Source organism: Callorhinus ursinus, unplaced genomic scaffold (genome assembly GCF_003265705.2).
Source record: "Callorhinus ursinus isolate GAN/ISIS: 27379988/994484 unplaced genomic scaffold, GSC_fseal_2.0 scaffold7, whole genome shotgun sequence".
Lineage (NCBI taxonomy): Eukaryota > Metazoa > Chordata > Mammalia > Carnivora > Otariidae > Callorhinus > Callorhinus ursinus.
Window position 1 is genome coordinate 8,882,183 of NW_027397069.1, and position 15,638 is coordinate 8,897,820.

The following is a 15,638-nucleotide window of genomic DNA, read 5'->3' on the forward strand; positions in this document are numbered from 1 at the left end:
GGTGAAACTTCTTCTTTGCCCATTTGGATGCCTTTTATTTCTTTTTGTTGTCTGATTGCAACTGATAAATAACTCAATTCTACCTCTGAAACTAATAATACAGTATATGTTAATTAAATTGAATTGAAATAAAAAATTAAAAAAAAAAAAGAATGTTGGCTGATACAGGCACCTGAGAGCAAAGAGAATGCTCTTTAATTCTAAGTAGTAGAAAGACCTGGGTCTTTCTACAATCCATCTGCAAAACGTCTTCAGAATTTGTCCTCTTCTTTCTCACCTAATGTCACTACCCTAGTGAAGCTCAGAAAATAGCTCACGGAGTGCTTTCCCCGTATCAGAACAATCTAAGACTTTTGTATGTATTAATAATAACTCATTTAATCATCATATCCACTCTGTGATGTAGGCATTATGACTGCCTTCAGGAAGCAGATGAGCGGACTGGGTCTTGGAGAGATTAAGTAACTTGCTGGCAGGCGGCAGAGCTGGGGCTGGAGTCCAGGTTTGTCTTATTCCAGATTCCATGCTGCACTAGTAAATTGCATATAGATATCCTTCTTCCACACCAACTAGAATCAAATGATCCTGATCACGTCATTCTAGCCATGCCCCTGTGCAATGCCTTCTATGACTCCCTCATGCCCCTGCGTAAAGCTCACACCTGTGGCTGCCATCCCAGGTCTTCAGTGGTCTGGTCACAACCATCTCCTCTTCATCTTTCGCTCATGTTCCTTGTGTGTGCCCCCCATGTCCAGAAAGATCAGACATTCTGCTTGGCAGAGGCCACAGGCTGTGCTCTGCCTGATCTTCGCACTCATGGAACTTGTCCAGCAAGACCAACAATGCACTAACATGTGCCTCTCAAGCCAGGCTCTGGCAAGATGTGATATATGAACCCCTTCACTCTTCACGGGAACTCTAGCAGACAGGCATTGATACCACTTTCCAGGTAAGAAAATGGAGAGGCAGAAAGATGAAGTGACTTGCCAAAGGTCACGTAACTTGTAAAGGGCAAGGTCGGGATTTGAATCTGGGCATATCTGATGGAAAGCCCGAGCTTTCAACCACTGTGCTGTCAGCTTTCCATTCGATCATAAAGTGGAACAGAGGTTCCTCAGGTGTGACCTGCCCTTGGTCTTTTAGCTGGAAGTAATCTTCACGTCCACATGCACGGCACTTGTCTCAGACGGCTTGTATAGCAATCATACGTTCAACGTTCAACAATGGTTGTCTGTGCTCATGCTTATTCATTCATTCAACGGCGATTTTTTTTTCCTGTAGTCCCTATGCTGTACTTTACATCCTGTGATTTACTTAGTTCATAACCGAAATTTTGTACCTCTAATCCCCTCCACCTATTTCACTACCCCCACTTCCTCCCTTCTGACAGCTGTCAATTTGTTCTCTGTATCCAAGTCTCTTTTTGTTTTTTGTTTGCTCATCTGTTTTGCTTTTTAGAATCCACATATAAGTGAAATAATATGGTATTTGTCTGTCTGACTTGTTTTACTTAGCGTAATACCCTCTAGGTCCACCCATGTTGCAAATGGCAAGGTCTCATTCTTTTTTATGGCTGAATAATATTCCATTATATATATACATATTATATATATATACATATATATATTATATATAATACACACACACACACACATATATATATACCACATCTTTATCCATTCTTCTGTCGATGGTAGATACTTTGATTGCTTCCATGCCTTGGCTATCATAAATAATGCTGCAATAAACATTGGGGTGCATGTCTCTTTTTGAATTAGTGTTTTCATTTCCTTTGGGTAAATACCCAGAGGTGGAAGTATGGTATTTCTATTTTTAATTTAATTAATGAATTTTAAACTGTGTCTTAGGTACCCATTTTGTGCCAGGCACCGGTCTTCATGCTAGTGATACAGCACAGAGGAAAACAGGCAAATTCCTTGCCCTGCTGGATCTCCCATTCTAGCAGGAAGACATTATAGTAAAGAGTGCATATATAATTGTAAGGTGGGGCACATTGGTGGGAGCAGTGAGCCGAATGAGAAGCCGACTGATTACTGTATTAGGCAAAAGAAAGTGGTGACCTGGAAGAGAATGGAGAGTTTGCAGGTAGAACCAATGGGTCTTTCTGAAGGATTGCTGTGGAATGTGATAGAAAAAAGAAGGCCCAGGATGGCTCCAAGGATTTTGGCCTGAGTTCTTAGAAGGATGAAATTGCCATTTACGGAGAAAGGGAGAAGTAGATTAGTAGAGGGAAGTCAAAAATTTGGTCACATGCTCAGTCTGAGATACCCACTGGACACTCAATAGAAGGCAGCTGAATGTGAGTCTGAGAGTCAGTGCAGGGGTCTGGGCAGGTGATACAGTTTGGGGTGGGGGGGTCTTATTTATAATAAAATCTTCCTGACAGCAGGATCTGTGCTGGCTTAACCTCCAGCAAATAACTAGGGGTTCAATGCATAATCACAGTGGGAAAAAAACCCCACAAAAACTAAGGGCAAATATCAGGCAAATGTTTAACTAGTTTAATTGTATCCTAATATAATCCAAATACCCATTAATATTATTCTCTAAGGAAACATTACGTTAGTGAAATCAAAATGAGGGGAATTCTAAATACTTCAAATAGAGTAGTGGTGCACTTCTAGATCAAAGACCACAAATATTTTGTTCATATGACTTTTAGCAAGAGAGCTAAAAGTACGAGAGAGTCTAGAGAATGAGCACGACTGACTGGAAAAAATGGCTAATCAAAAGTGCTTGAACCGATGAAAAACTATCTTAATGGCAAATGAAAAGAAAACGGATTATAGCAGAAAACTTTCAAGAGATTAACAATACTATTTCGGGAAAACGAAGAAACAGAAAGCTGAGTTTGACACACTAATGGGATAAACATAAAAACTCAATAACTAGGAATAGCAGAAATCATCTTTTTAAAAAATTTTTTATTGTTATGTTAATCACCATACATTACATCATTAGTTTTTGATGTAGCGTTCCATGATTCGTTGTTTGTGGATAACACCCAGTGCTCCACGCAGAATGTGCCCTCTTTAATACCCATCACCAGGCTAACCCATCCCCCCACCCCCCTCCCCTCTAGAACCCTCAGTTTGTTTTTCAGAGTCCATTAGCTGAAATCATCTTTTTAACCACGGATGTGCAATGGCTAATTTCACTTACAAAAATATGAATCTACTGCAGAGATTATGAATTCATTCTCCAGTTCATTGTGATTTAGTGGAAGTGTAGGAAAGAAGACAGGGTGTGCATGCAAAGAACAGTAAATTTTTTAATAAAAGTAGAAGCATGGTATCAAGACTATCCACATGTGAAATACGGTGTTGTTACCGCAACTAGAGAAAAACCTTTCGCTGAGTTTACAGGTAGGAGAGTGAATATGGGGGCTATCTGACCTCCCCCCGTCAAATAGCAGGCTGGATAATCTATGTCTTTTGAGGTTCTGTGACTCTGCTTTTTAATTTGCAGTATCACTGAAAGCAATTTCCTGGCATTCCACAATCTAGCTCGAGGGGCAAAGTAATTGGTGACCCTTGGTCTATGTAAACAATCTGAATAACAAAGATCACAAAAGGGACATTAGAGAGACATTCAATTTAAATTGCATGTTTCTAGGCTGCTGGTTCTCAGAACCATATGGTGGCAAAGAATAGGTTGGAAATGGGAAAGGTTCAAAAAACAAGTGTTTGAGGGGAGCTTGGTAATTAGAATTGTGGAATTTAGCTGGTTATTCTCTTGCTTCTCCTTCAACCCCACCTTTCTGTGCCCTGGAGTTGATTCTCTATGGACTGAATCACTTGGACACCTAGAAGGAGGTGCATTTCTGAAAGTGACCATCCCTCACCATAGGTCCAGTGCTGATGGGGCCCTTCCTCCATGCTCCCAATAGAGGAGAGAATGGTTTCCCACTGGTACCTCATGTCTCCTATAGGTCGCCTTTACCTGGCCTTCACCTTTGTAGATAGCACCTTCTTTAAAGGCTTCTGAACCATTTAAATTGGATTCTGCTTCCCTCAATAACAGGAGCGCTAAGCAATTTTTAAGTGGCAACAAAAAATTAAAGGGTAGGGACTCTGTACTCTTATAATCCCCAGAACACGTCTGTGGTACTTCATATGCAGTGCGATCTTGGTATTTTTGTGTAAAAACTGTTGATGAATTATAGGCTCTATGCAGAGCCGTTCACTTCCCATATCCACTGGATCCACCTCCCTCTCTAGACAGTCATTCCTCCATCTTTGAGGTTTCTGTCATGTCCACAGAGCATGCTGGAGGAGCAGAGCTCCAACCTTGCCTGGCACAAGAATGTGGTTTATATTAGTTATTGCTTTATGGAATTAATATAGGACACAGCAAAGGAAAGATTAAGATTCACATGATTTGAAAATTTATGTTCTCTAGGCTGAGACAAACGTGGCCACTTACATACCTTTGTCTTGCTGAGACTCTGGAAACCCTTGGAGATAATCCTCCAGTAATCTTTGACTGATGCTGTCCAGTGTAATGAACGTGTAAAGCCACATTTGCTGTACCATTAGAGAGAAAGACAACATGCTGTAGAATATGAAGCTCTCACAACGCAAATGGATTATCACCAAGGAACATGTCAATTGGCAATATTAAAAATGCCCATGATTACAAAGAATCAACCATTAGTGAAAATGCACCTAGAACCTTTTCAAGTCACTTATCACATCTAATTAACTGATACCAGGTTTAATGGCACTATTATATAAAATTTTAGTACCATGGCTTACATCATGCTAATTCACCCTACATGCCATATTGAATTTGTAGTCTAAAATTATCAACATATTGACTTCAGTAACACTAATATACGAGTGGGCTAATATAGTTATTCTAAGAAGCTTCCAGAGAGGGATATTTATAGGACAAAATTTTCTGAGCACCAATTATGTGCTATATAAGGTGCTAGATTCTGGTAATATGGTGACAAATATGTCCTTGAGGCACATACAGTCCAAAGGAGAGCAGGATCGGGGAGAGACAAATAGCTCCAAATAGGCAGCCATGCCATCGTGGAGATATATGAGGGGTATGAGGGTGTCAGCTGTCATCTTTGGTGGGAGGTGATGGTTGAAATCATAAAGGAGATGATGCCCGAGTTCTTGAGGAGGACAAGGACACAGGCAAAATAATCCAGAAAGAAGTACTATCCTGAGAGAGGGTGTTCCGTTTAGAGGTTGCCAAGGGATTGCTATGGCCACAGCACCAAGCTTAGAGATGTTAGCAGAAGGGCCTGGATGGGTGGACAGGACCTTGTGTGCCAAGGGCTTTGATCTGTGCTGTGTAATCTCTGGAGACCACTGAATTGAATAAGTTTAATTCATCTGGTCATTTAACAAGTATTTAAGGAGACTACCCACAGGCTGGGTACTGTGCTGGGCACTGAGGTCATAGAGGTGAACCAAGTCTCTATCCTCGGGGAACTTAGATTCTAAAGGAGGTGTGGTGCGCATTGAAAGAAAACCAGTTTTAATGAGTACAATAAGTACAAATTATGACTAATGCTATAAAAGAAAGAGGTGGTGCTGAGAATGATGGGTCAGGGGAATGCACTTTCGATGAGGTGTTCAGAGAAGATGTCTTTAAGGAGGTGTCACTGAAGGGAAGGCCTGAAACCTGAGAAAGATTAAGTTATACACAGAGCACGGTAAAGAATGTTCTAGGCAGAAGAATGTTCTGGAAGGATGCTCCAGGTAACATTATGCCTGGAGACAGGCAAGGAGCTAAATTTGCTCCAGAAACTAAAAGACCAGTGAGGCTGGAGCATAGCAAGAGGGAAGAGAGGGACCCAAGATGATGCTGGAAAAGTCATCAGGAGTCAGATCAGGGGAGGCTGTGAAGTCCAAGGCAAGAGGTCTTAATGTGCGTTAAAAATGCTAAAAAGAAGCATTTCAAGGCAGTGAGCAGTGAGCTGACATGACATGACTCTGGCTACTAGGTAGAGAATGGATTGTAGGTAGGCAAGAAAGGAAGCAGGAAGACCAAGCATATGGCAGTTGTCCAGGAAGGAAGTCATGGTGGCTTGGATGGTGGCCGTGGAGATGGCAAGACAGGGATATACTTTGGAGGTAGCACTGTTCTGTCTCTGTCAACACTGCTGTGGGATATGGAGAAAGCATTTAATCACAGATGATTCCTAACTTTATGGCCTGGAACCATGTCCATGAAGCCATTTATTGAAATGTGCATAACTGTCGGTGGGCATGGGACAGGAAACATAATAAATTTATACCTTCAAAATAAAACCTTGCTTGTAGTTTGATGGATCTATTAAACTTTGTGGGGTGTGGGAGGCAGGAAGACTTCCAAACACAGCGAAGTTCTATATTCTAAGGGTAAGAAGGTTGCCCTAATGCGCTGGAGAAATGACCACAATAGAGATACACAGACCCTGGTGAGAAACTCAGAGTGCCTGGAAAGGGTAGGAGAAGGGTGGTGCAGGGGAGAGACGGCTTCGAGAAGGCACTGGCATTGAGAAGGTACTTTGTTCATGAAGTGGAGAGTTTGGTAGGATGGCCGGCAAGGAGGGAGAGAAGCCCAAGAATAAGGGAGTGGGCCAGGGCCAGGGGTGGCAACCTCCTGCAAAGTGCCCACAGATTTGGCAATGAGATGGTTGGTCAGAGGCCCTGGCAAGAGCAGCTGAAGAGGTGGGGAAGGGGTAGAGGCACAGGTGAATGGTTGGTGAGGAAATGACAGAGTAGAGATGAATCTTTCAAGCAGCTTCATTTTATTTTATTTATTTTAAGTTGGATTGTTGTTAAAATTTTTTAATTTAAATTCAATTAGCCAACATACAGTACATCATTAGTTTCAGATGTAGTGTTCAATGATTCATGAGTTGCATATAACACCCAGTGCTCAGCACATCACGTGCCTTCCTTAATGCCCGTCACCCAGTTGCCCCATCCCACCGCCAACCCACATCCCCTTCCGTAACCCTCAGCTTCAACTTCATTTTAAAGCAAGGTTGTGTTAGAGTGTTAAAACACAGAGCAGATCGCAGCGTGTATAGTACAGGCTACAAGGAATGAGTCAGTGGTCAGGGAGTGCTTCAAAAGGAAGGTGGATGGGTAGAGAAAGGCCCGAGAAGTCGAAGAACTTCATAATGCAGCAACATCCACCATAAGGGATGTCTATTCAGTAACTTCCAGCCATGTTACCTCAATGGTCACATTGAATCCCCACAAGAACCCAGGAGGTAGAAACTGTAATCATCTGCATTTTACTGATAAAATAGTTAAGATTCAAGTATTTTGCCCATAGTTTCTCAAGCCAAGAAGCAATACCACCAAGATCCAAACTGAGTTTGGCTGTGGAAGCTGTCTCTTCGTCCCTATGCTGTACTTCCCTTCCCATTCTGCCAGCTTTAATCCCGAAAGAAGCCAGCCAGTTTGCATCCCCATCAGCTCAATGCCCATCGTTCATGACTTTCAGTGTCCTGCCTTTCCAATGAGGCCACATCTTGCCTTCAACCGTCCTAAGGACCCTCAGGGTGCGACCACCATCTGGGCAGAACCAAATCCAGCTGATCGAGTGCATCTTTCCCCAGGACTGGCTTGTCCAAGGAAGATAGTACTTAGAGGAATGTGTCCATCCTCTGGACAGTGGTGCTGCTGTTACTTTCTCAACTTCCGACCTCCTCTTGATGATCTACGCCCGGTCCAGCCATCCACATCAGGTCCCTGTTGCCTGCAACTTCTCCCAAAACAGTTCTTGTTTTCTATGTAATCACGCAGCTAAAATCATGTCTGGACTCTTCAGACTTGGGAGTGGTGGGGATGGGTAGCAGCTTGGGGCAGAGTTATCACATCAAAATACTCACCAAGTCCATCTTCATTCAATTGTCTTGGGACCAAAGTTCAGAATGGTTCTAGTTTTTATTCTTCATCTGCTGGCTTCCTTGGCATGTTTCAACCTGCATGGGAAGCTGCTGATTGATACTGGGCATCTGTACACACTTTGACTTCACCTGCCCTTGATCTTAACTTACTTCCTTGTTGGTGCCACAGCTGACCTACTAGTTTGGGGGTGAAATCTAAAACTATCCTTTAGTCCACTGCTTTTCCAAAGTGTGGCCCACAGGTTCCTGGGCCTGCCATAAATCAATCCAATCAGAATCTCTGCAGGTGGAGTAATTCTAACCTCTGGTGAATAAAAGCTCTCCCTGGCTGCTTCTCAGGATCCTGGTTTCCCGATTGCCAAAGCATTGACAGTAAATAGGGCAGCCCACCTGGGCACCTCTGAGACTGTCCAGATTCAACAGCTCATGGGCACCTTTGTCTGCACTGAGGGGCTCAATTTCCTCTGCTTTCCCAATGGCCTACCCCTTAAAGTATTAAGGATTTTCTTAAGCTGTGGGATTAGCCCAGCCTTCAGTTCCAAATTATTCAGTCTCACTTCTGCCTCTGATTGTTTGCACTTCATACCTGCCAGGCGAATCAGGTCTGGTCTTATCTTTTCCAGCGACAGTTCAGATACAGTCCAGGGTCCTACCCATCCTAGCAGCAAAAATCACATTGGAAAGATAACGGCAGGGTCAGATAAAAGCTAAATTGAATAACTGGTTCATTTTTGTGAAAGCATGAACAATGGAGTTTTTTTCTTTTTTTTTTTTCCCTGAATAAATATCCTTCAATCTCATGTCTGCCTCAATTTCTGAAGATGTTAGCCTCTTACACTGTTTTCTTCCATTTGAGGATTTGAATGTTAAACCTGAAAAGGCCAACCAAACTGCCATAGTAACAAGGCTGACCATTCTGGGGCCAGGTTATTTCTGTTTCTGTTTTTTAGATCTTACAATTAAAGACTGCCCGTCTTATATGTCTACAACAGGGAGTAAAAATCAGGAAATGCATCATAGTCACTCCCTGACCTATAAACACCTAAATTATGAATGTCCTATAAATAGGAATGTCTTGTACTAAGCCCCAAAGCATAGGTGGAGCATTTTCTTCTTTTCCTTTGAGACACCATGGCAGAGGCAAGGTGAAAACCCCTTCTCATCCTGTGCCGTGTGCCCAGCACAACTGCAGGGGGAGTCTCCTTACCCTGGGGACTCCTCTTATGCAGTGGGGTATGGGTCTTCCCCAGCTCTTATGAAAATAGGAACATGTACTCTATAGCACCTTGAGTTGCCACTCACAAGGACACTTTCCCATAGTCCACGGATAACCATGCTGGTCCACAAAATTCCTTTTAATTCCAAACACAGCAGAATTATTACTCTTCATTCTGCCCACACTATGATTACATAGGCATTGGTTGGGCTGGCCTGACACTGATACCATGCTTTACTGTGTAACTTGAGTTATAAATCTCAAACAACCAACATATAAGGGAGCTGTTGGAACACAGTCTTCATGTAAATTAAAAATGCTCATACCTCTGGTGCAGGTGACAACTCTATCATCAGAGCTACTCATTCTATTGTTTTATACACAATAGCATGACTTTGTTACAGGCACTACTTTCCAACTAAATGAAGAAACTGCCCATTTCATTTGAGATTTTTTTTTTAAGATTTTATTTATTTATTTGGCAGAGAGAGACAGAGTGAGAGAGGGAACACAAGCAGGAGGAGTGGGGGAGGGAGAAGCGGGCTTCCCGCCGAGCAGGGAGCCCGATGCGGGGCTCGATCCCAGGACCCTGGGATCATGACCTGAGCCGAAGGCAGATGCTTAACGACTGAGCCACCCAGCCGCCCCTCATTTGAGAATTTCTAATGAAAGTGCCCATCTCTTGTTAAAATTTTGGGTTATCACCCAAAATCAAAGCAACAGGAGCAATTTTAGTTAACAGATAGTAAGTTCCAATAAGACATTAAACCAGGTCATGATTTATGAACGTGTCCCGTGCTCTCCTTTGCATAAGAGTGTTAGGAGTTGATGTAATCCTGTGATATCACAGATTCAGCCTCCGGCTTCAAACTCTGTCACACGGGCCTCTGCAGCACGACAATCATAGGGGGTGACAACCATTAGCCATGGTGGCAGTCACCCCTAGAGCAGTGAGCACTTCATAACTGACAGTGTTCTTGCATATACACCAACTCCTTGGACGTGCGAAGGGAAGGGCGAGAACAGCAGGCCCAGAGAAAGCAAATGACTTGTCCAGGTTCTATCAATGCATGTGGACAAACTTAAGTACCTTCTATCCGTAAGCTCATTGTTTTTCCACTGTATTGCACTTCTGTTTCGGAATAAATATCTCATCCAAAAGAAACAATCACTTTTCCAGGCTTATCTTGAGTCATTTGGGAAATCGACTTTACCTCTCTATTCTCATTTCCTTCATTTGCTTTTTGAAAAACAACAACAACAACATTGTTGTGGAGAGCAAACAAAAATGATAACGTGTGAAACACGGAACAATCTGTGAAGTGTCATCCAAAGGAAAAGGAAAAGGAATTATTCTGGTTTTTGTAAAACATTTTTCTATCAGTGTTGATGATTCCTTCTTTTTAAAATTTATTTACACAGGACAAGAGAACTAGAAAATTTATTCGGAACACTATTAGCAGCAGCGAGGCCATGGGCTGGTTTCAGGAAGGGCTGAGCCTCAACTCCTGTCACCTGTGGCCAGTTGGATTTGCTTTCTGTCATGCTAACACAGCACATGGAAACTAAGAAAGGGATTCGCTGTGGCAGGTGGCCAGAGCCCCATGCCATCCCACACACTGCGGACACGCATGGTTTGGACGCTTTTGCCCAAACACAGACTAAGTGATAAAATATATATGAGGTTGGGCTATCTGGTATTTTCCTCCCTCATCTTTGTAACCAGGCACAACTGAAGAAGCATTAGGTAGCAGGTGGCCCAGGGAGTGTCACCAGCTGCACATGCTATGTGTGTGGTTTCAAAAGTAAACATTGATAACCGTTTGCTGAAAATTGGTTAAAAGTCCTTATCTGTCCCACAGTTGCGATCATATTAATTTCATTTTCATGCACTGTGGGTCTTGCAGATATGCTGACAGATGATCCAGGAAAATTAGAATATTTATGCATGGGTGTATAGACATATAAGCACGCATATGTTATGTATGCATATGTATGCCTATATATACATATGCATATATGTGCACATAAACACACGCACGTGTGTGTTTCCTTCCCCACAGAAACAACTATTTTGGTTCTCCTCCCATCAAAACATTTAGTTTCATCTTAAGAAAGCAAAATGTACTGTTTCCATCTTGACCAAACTCCCTTCCTTCCTTCTTCCTTCCTCCCTTCCTTCCTTCTTATTGCAATAGGCATTTACTGCATTCTAGCACATGCCAAGTACCTGTAGGACAAAGATGGAAGGTACCATCCCCTACTCCAACACTGAGGGGCCCAGGCAACTAAATTGACCCCTGAGAACTCAGTGGATGGGTATTCTGATGAGGTAGGTATAAGCAGCCTTATACCACTGCCCCCTTCAGAGTGCGAGGATATGGCCTCCTAGGTCAGGGGGTGCACGAACTGTTTAAAGGATAAAGTGGTATCAGCAGATGGGGACAGGAGAGTCCCAGAGTGGGAGAGGAGCATGTGTGGACGATGGTGTGGAAGGCTGAGAAGGCAGGGTTCTTTCAGGGGTTTTAGGCAGTGCTGGCTGAGAGTGACGAAGTTGGCGGAGAGTGTGGCCCAGGTTGGGGGAAGAGAGCTGGGGGCGGAGCAGCAAGTGATGAGCCGGGAGAGATGGGACAGGAGGTGAGTAATGGAGAACTCGGGATGTCACAATAAGGAATTTAGAATGTATGCTTGAGGGAGCCCTGGCCTATGGCCCCAAGGAAATCAGGGTGGGTTTAGTGAAAAATAAGGCTTCTGAGATTTGTATTATCTTTGCCTCTCTTCTTCTTTAGTCTTGGTTTTTACGAGGCTCAGTATTCCATGGAAATTGTATGTGCATCAGCTGCATACAGATGCTTGTTTCCCTCAGCCAAGTGACTGAGAAAGCTGCAAGCAGCCGCAGGTCAGGTGAAGGAAGAGGCAAAGCGTATTTCAGTATGTGTGTGGCCGATGTGGGCTGTGGGGTCTAAACAGAAAACGCAGTAGGAGAGGCAAGTGTGTGTGTTCCACAAACTTCTATTGCTCTGAGATGAGGGGTGGGATTATGGCTCCAGGAGGGATGATAATTCCTGATATTTGTGTATGACGGGAGTCATCCAGCCCTCATGTCCACTTGCTATCAGGGTAAACATCCTGGGGAGGGGTCTTGAACGTGAATTTCTAGCCCCACTATGCAGAGGAGGAGGCTAAGATCTGGACAGCTGATGGAATTACCCTGTCTTTTCTATAAGGGCCGCGGTGGAACCATCTGTCAGCTCAAGTGCCTCCTAAGGACCTTCTCACCTTTTGTAGCTTCATTTTCAGGACAATTATGCTGTGGGTGAATTTAGGGAAAATATTCCCTCTGCAATCGAAAGCGGCCTTGCTCCAAGCATGAATCTGTCAGGGACGGCGATGAGAAAACACAATGCTCCCCAGCAGATTTTTCTAGTAAATCAAGGGCTACATCAATTCTCCACGGGTTAGGGGCTAATATCTCAGTCCTCAGTGCATTTAAAGAAAGATATTGTGTCAGTTTCATTTTCTTTTTTTTTTAAGCTACATACTGCATAGTTTGAGGGTTCCCAATGGCAGAAGGAAATAGATAGGTTTGGCTTCCTAATTACATTAGGGAATATTATGTGTGGCTCTGGGCTCTGACTCCTTATGTTTGCTGTCACAGCACAAATAGAAGATTGCTTCTCCTATTTTTGAACCTTTTAGCTTCTCTGTTTCATTTTTCCCCCTCTGGCGCAGACAAAAGCCTTTGAGTTACTTGCTACTTAGGCAAAATCCTGGAAGAATACGAACCAAATGTAAACAGTGACAAAATCTTAGCGGTGGATTTAAGATGGTATTTATTTTATATCTTAGTTTATACTTACCTTCATTTCTTTGTCATGAAAATATATTTTTACCGACAGAAAAACAATAAGGCTGGATCCCATTTGGAAAAATAAAAATTACTTACTCTCTAGTCTACTCTCCAAAAAGTACATGGTTTGTCCATCTCCGTATTGCCTGTACCAAGCTCTAAGTGCTCACCTTTTAGTAAATATCAGGTAAGATCTTTAAGAACCTCATCCTCAGTAGGACAAAGTGCCCAAGACAGGGAACCCTTTGGAGACAGACTTCTTGCTATTCTTATTGAGGGTCAGAATAAAGTAGTGGAAGTCAGAAGGTCTCAACGAAACAAACTCATTCAGTGATCAACCAGGTGAGCCCCTGGGATCCAATTTCAATCCGCCATCTCAACCCACTAACACTTTTTGAGCACTGGAGGTGACAAGTGTGGAAGGCTACCCCTTCTTTTGCTGCATAGGAGCAAAACATGAATGTCTATATCATGACTTACAGTGATGATTTTTATTGCTATCATCAGGGTAACCTGGAAAGAGGAAAAACCTCTTTCTGTAACACTAGGCTGATATTAAAAGGAGGATTTGCTGTGACCTCCAGAACCACTGAAAAGTATTCACAGTAGGAGGGAAAAGAGCCGGTGATTAGACTGGTAAGGTCCAGGGAAGTTTTCTAGTGAGTGCGGTTCTAGTGAAGAACCCATGCACTGCATATGGTTAGATTGTCACTCTGCCTGTTTTATTAATTGACAAACCAATTTTAATGTTATATTTATTTACATATAAAATTATATGTAATTTTTGTTAACAGCTGATGACAGCTAAGTTATACTAAAAAATAAGAGCTCTACTCTAACCACAGCCGTTGATGGACGTGTAAACTATAAATATCCCAAAGTAAACAAGTGAGCTGTTGTCCCTGCCTGAGCACGGGAATGGCATACACGCTACAGAAACATACAGGGATCTCAAGTAAGACTGAGGTTTGAGGGGGAGATGACTGGGTATTGCCAAGAGCCAGGATGGAGAATGAAAGGGAAGGGGAAGGATTTGGGGACACTGTGAGTTTAGTTTTAGAAATGTAGAGTTTAAGAATCTATGGGCATATCCAAGTAGCATGCCCATAAGTTATCGGACACATGCATCTAGAGCTCAGGGAAGTTTGGGGATAGTGACAGCTTGCCCACGTCTTATGGATCTGGAAACCCTTGTCTACTCTCCCCTTTTGGACAAATGCTGCACTAGGTGCTGTTTCTGGCCCAGGATTCCCGGTAAGGCCAGACACTGAAAAGACAAAAGCTGAGTTATCAAGGAAGAAGATCAGGTAAGTCAGCCTGGTTCACTCATCAAAATTCAAAGGGGCTAGGTACAGAGGGGAAAAAAAAAAAAAAGACATGGGGATAAGCAGCAAAATGAGGAGAAGCAGCGAAATGACAGGTGGGAGGTAGAGTTCTGAAGGACACCCAGAGTCACCAGAGCAATGTTTTGAACAGAGCTCCTGGAGTCTGGGCCCTGAGAGCAAAGAGGACAGTGTTTGTATCCTGTGGCTGTTGTCACAAGGTACCACAGACTTAGCGGCTTAAAACAAAACAGATTTATTATCTTACACTTCTGCAGGTTGGAAGTCTGAAATGGGTTCTACATATTAAAATCAAGGTGTTGGGGGCGCCTGGGTGGCTCAGTTGGTTAAGCGACTGCCTTCGGCTCGGGTCATGATCCCGGAGTCCCGGGATCGAGTCCCGCGTCGGGCTCCCTGCTCAGCGGGGGGTCTGCTTCTCCCTCTGACCCTCTTCCCTCTCGTGCTCTCTATCTCTCATTCTCTCTCTCTCAAATAAATAAATAAAATCTTTAAAAAAAAAATAAAATAAAATCAAGGTGTTGGAAGACCTGCATTTCTTCTGGAGATTCTAGGCGAGAATCCATTTCCTTGTCTTTTCCAGCTTCTAGAGGCTGCTTGCATTCTTGGCCAATGGCTCCTTCCATCTTCGAAGTACATATCACCCCAACCTCTGTTCTGATGGCCAGATTACCTTCTCTCACTCTCTTACCTCCCTCTTAGAAGGACCCTTGTGATGACACTTGAGCCCCACATGGATAAACCAAAATAATCCCCTGAGCTCAAGATCCTACACTTACTCCCATCTGCCAAGTTCCTTCTGCCACAGGAGATAACATATTAGTAAGTTCCAGGGATCTCTGGGACGCCGACATCTTTGGGAGAGTGATTACTCAGCCTACTGTAGGGATGTAGAGAGAGTCTAGAAAAACCTGATTCCCATTCAGAGGCATTCCAGATTCAAGAAATCGTTCTTCTATAAAATTCAGTTATTATTTATTCAGTGAACAATACTGCATGTCAACTGTGGGTCACATACTTTGTACTTCGTTCCCATGTTGGAAATTTTCTTAGAGCAATTCAGCCTATCGTGGATATGAATTTTGTTCTTTATTATGGATACCAAATATCATTGTAAATTAAGGTATGAACACTCTACTCAACACAATTAAAGGCATGAAAAATACACAGAGACACAAAAAACAATTGAGATAATATATGTAAAATGTGAAAATAGATCAGAAGGAAATACAGCAATTGAATAATTGTTTCATTAGAAATATGGGAATAGAATTATACTTTGGTCCTTTTCTCTCTCAAGCCTTCTATAATTTAAAAAATAATTTAAAACTGTTTCCAAAAAGT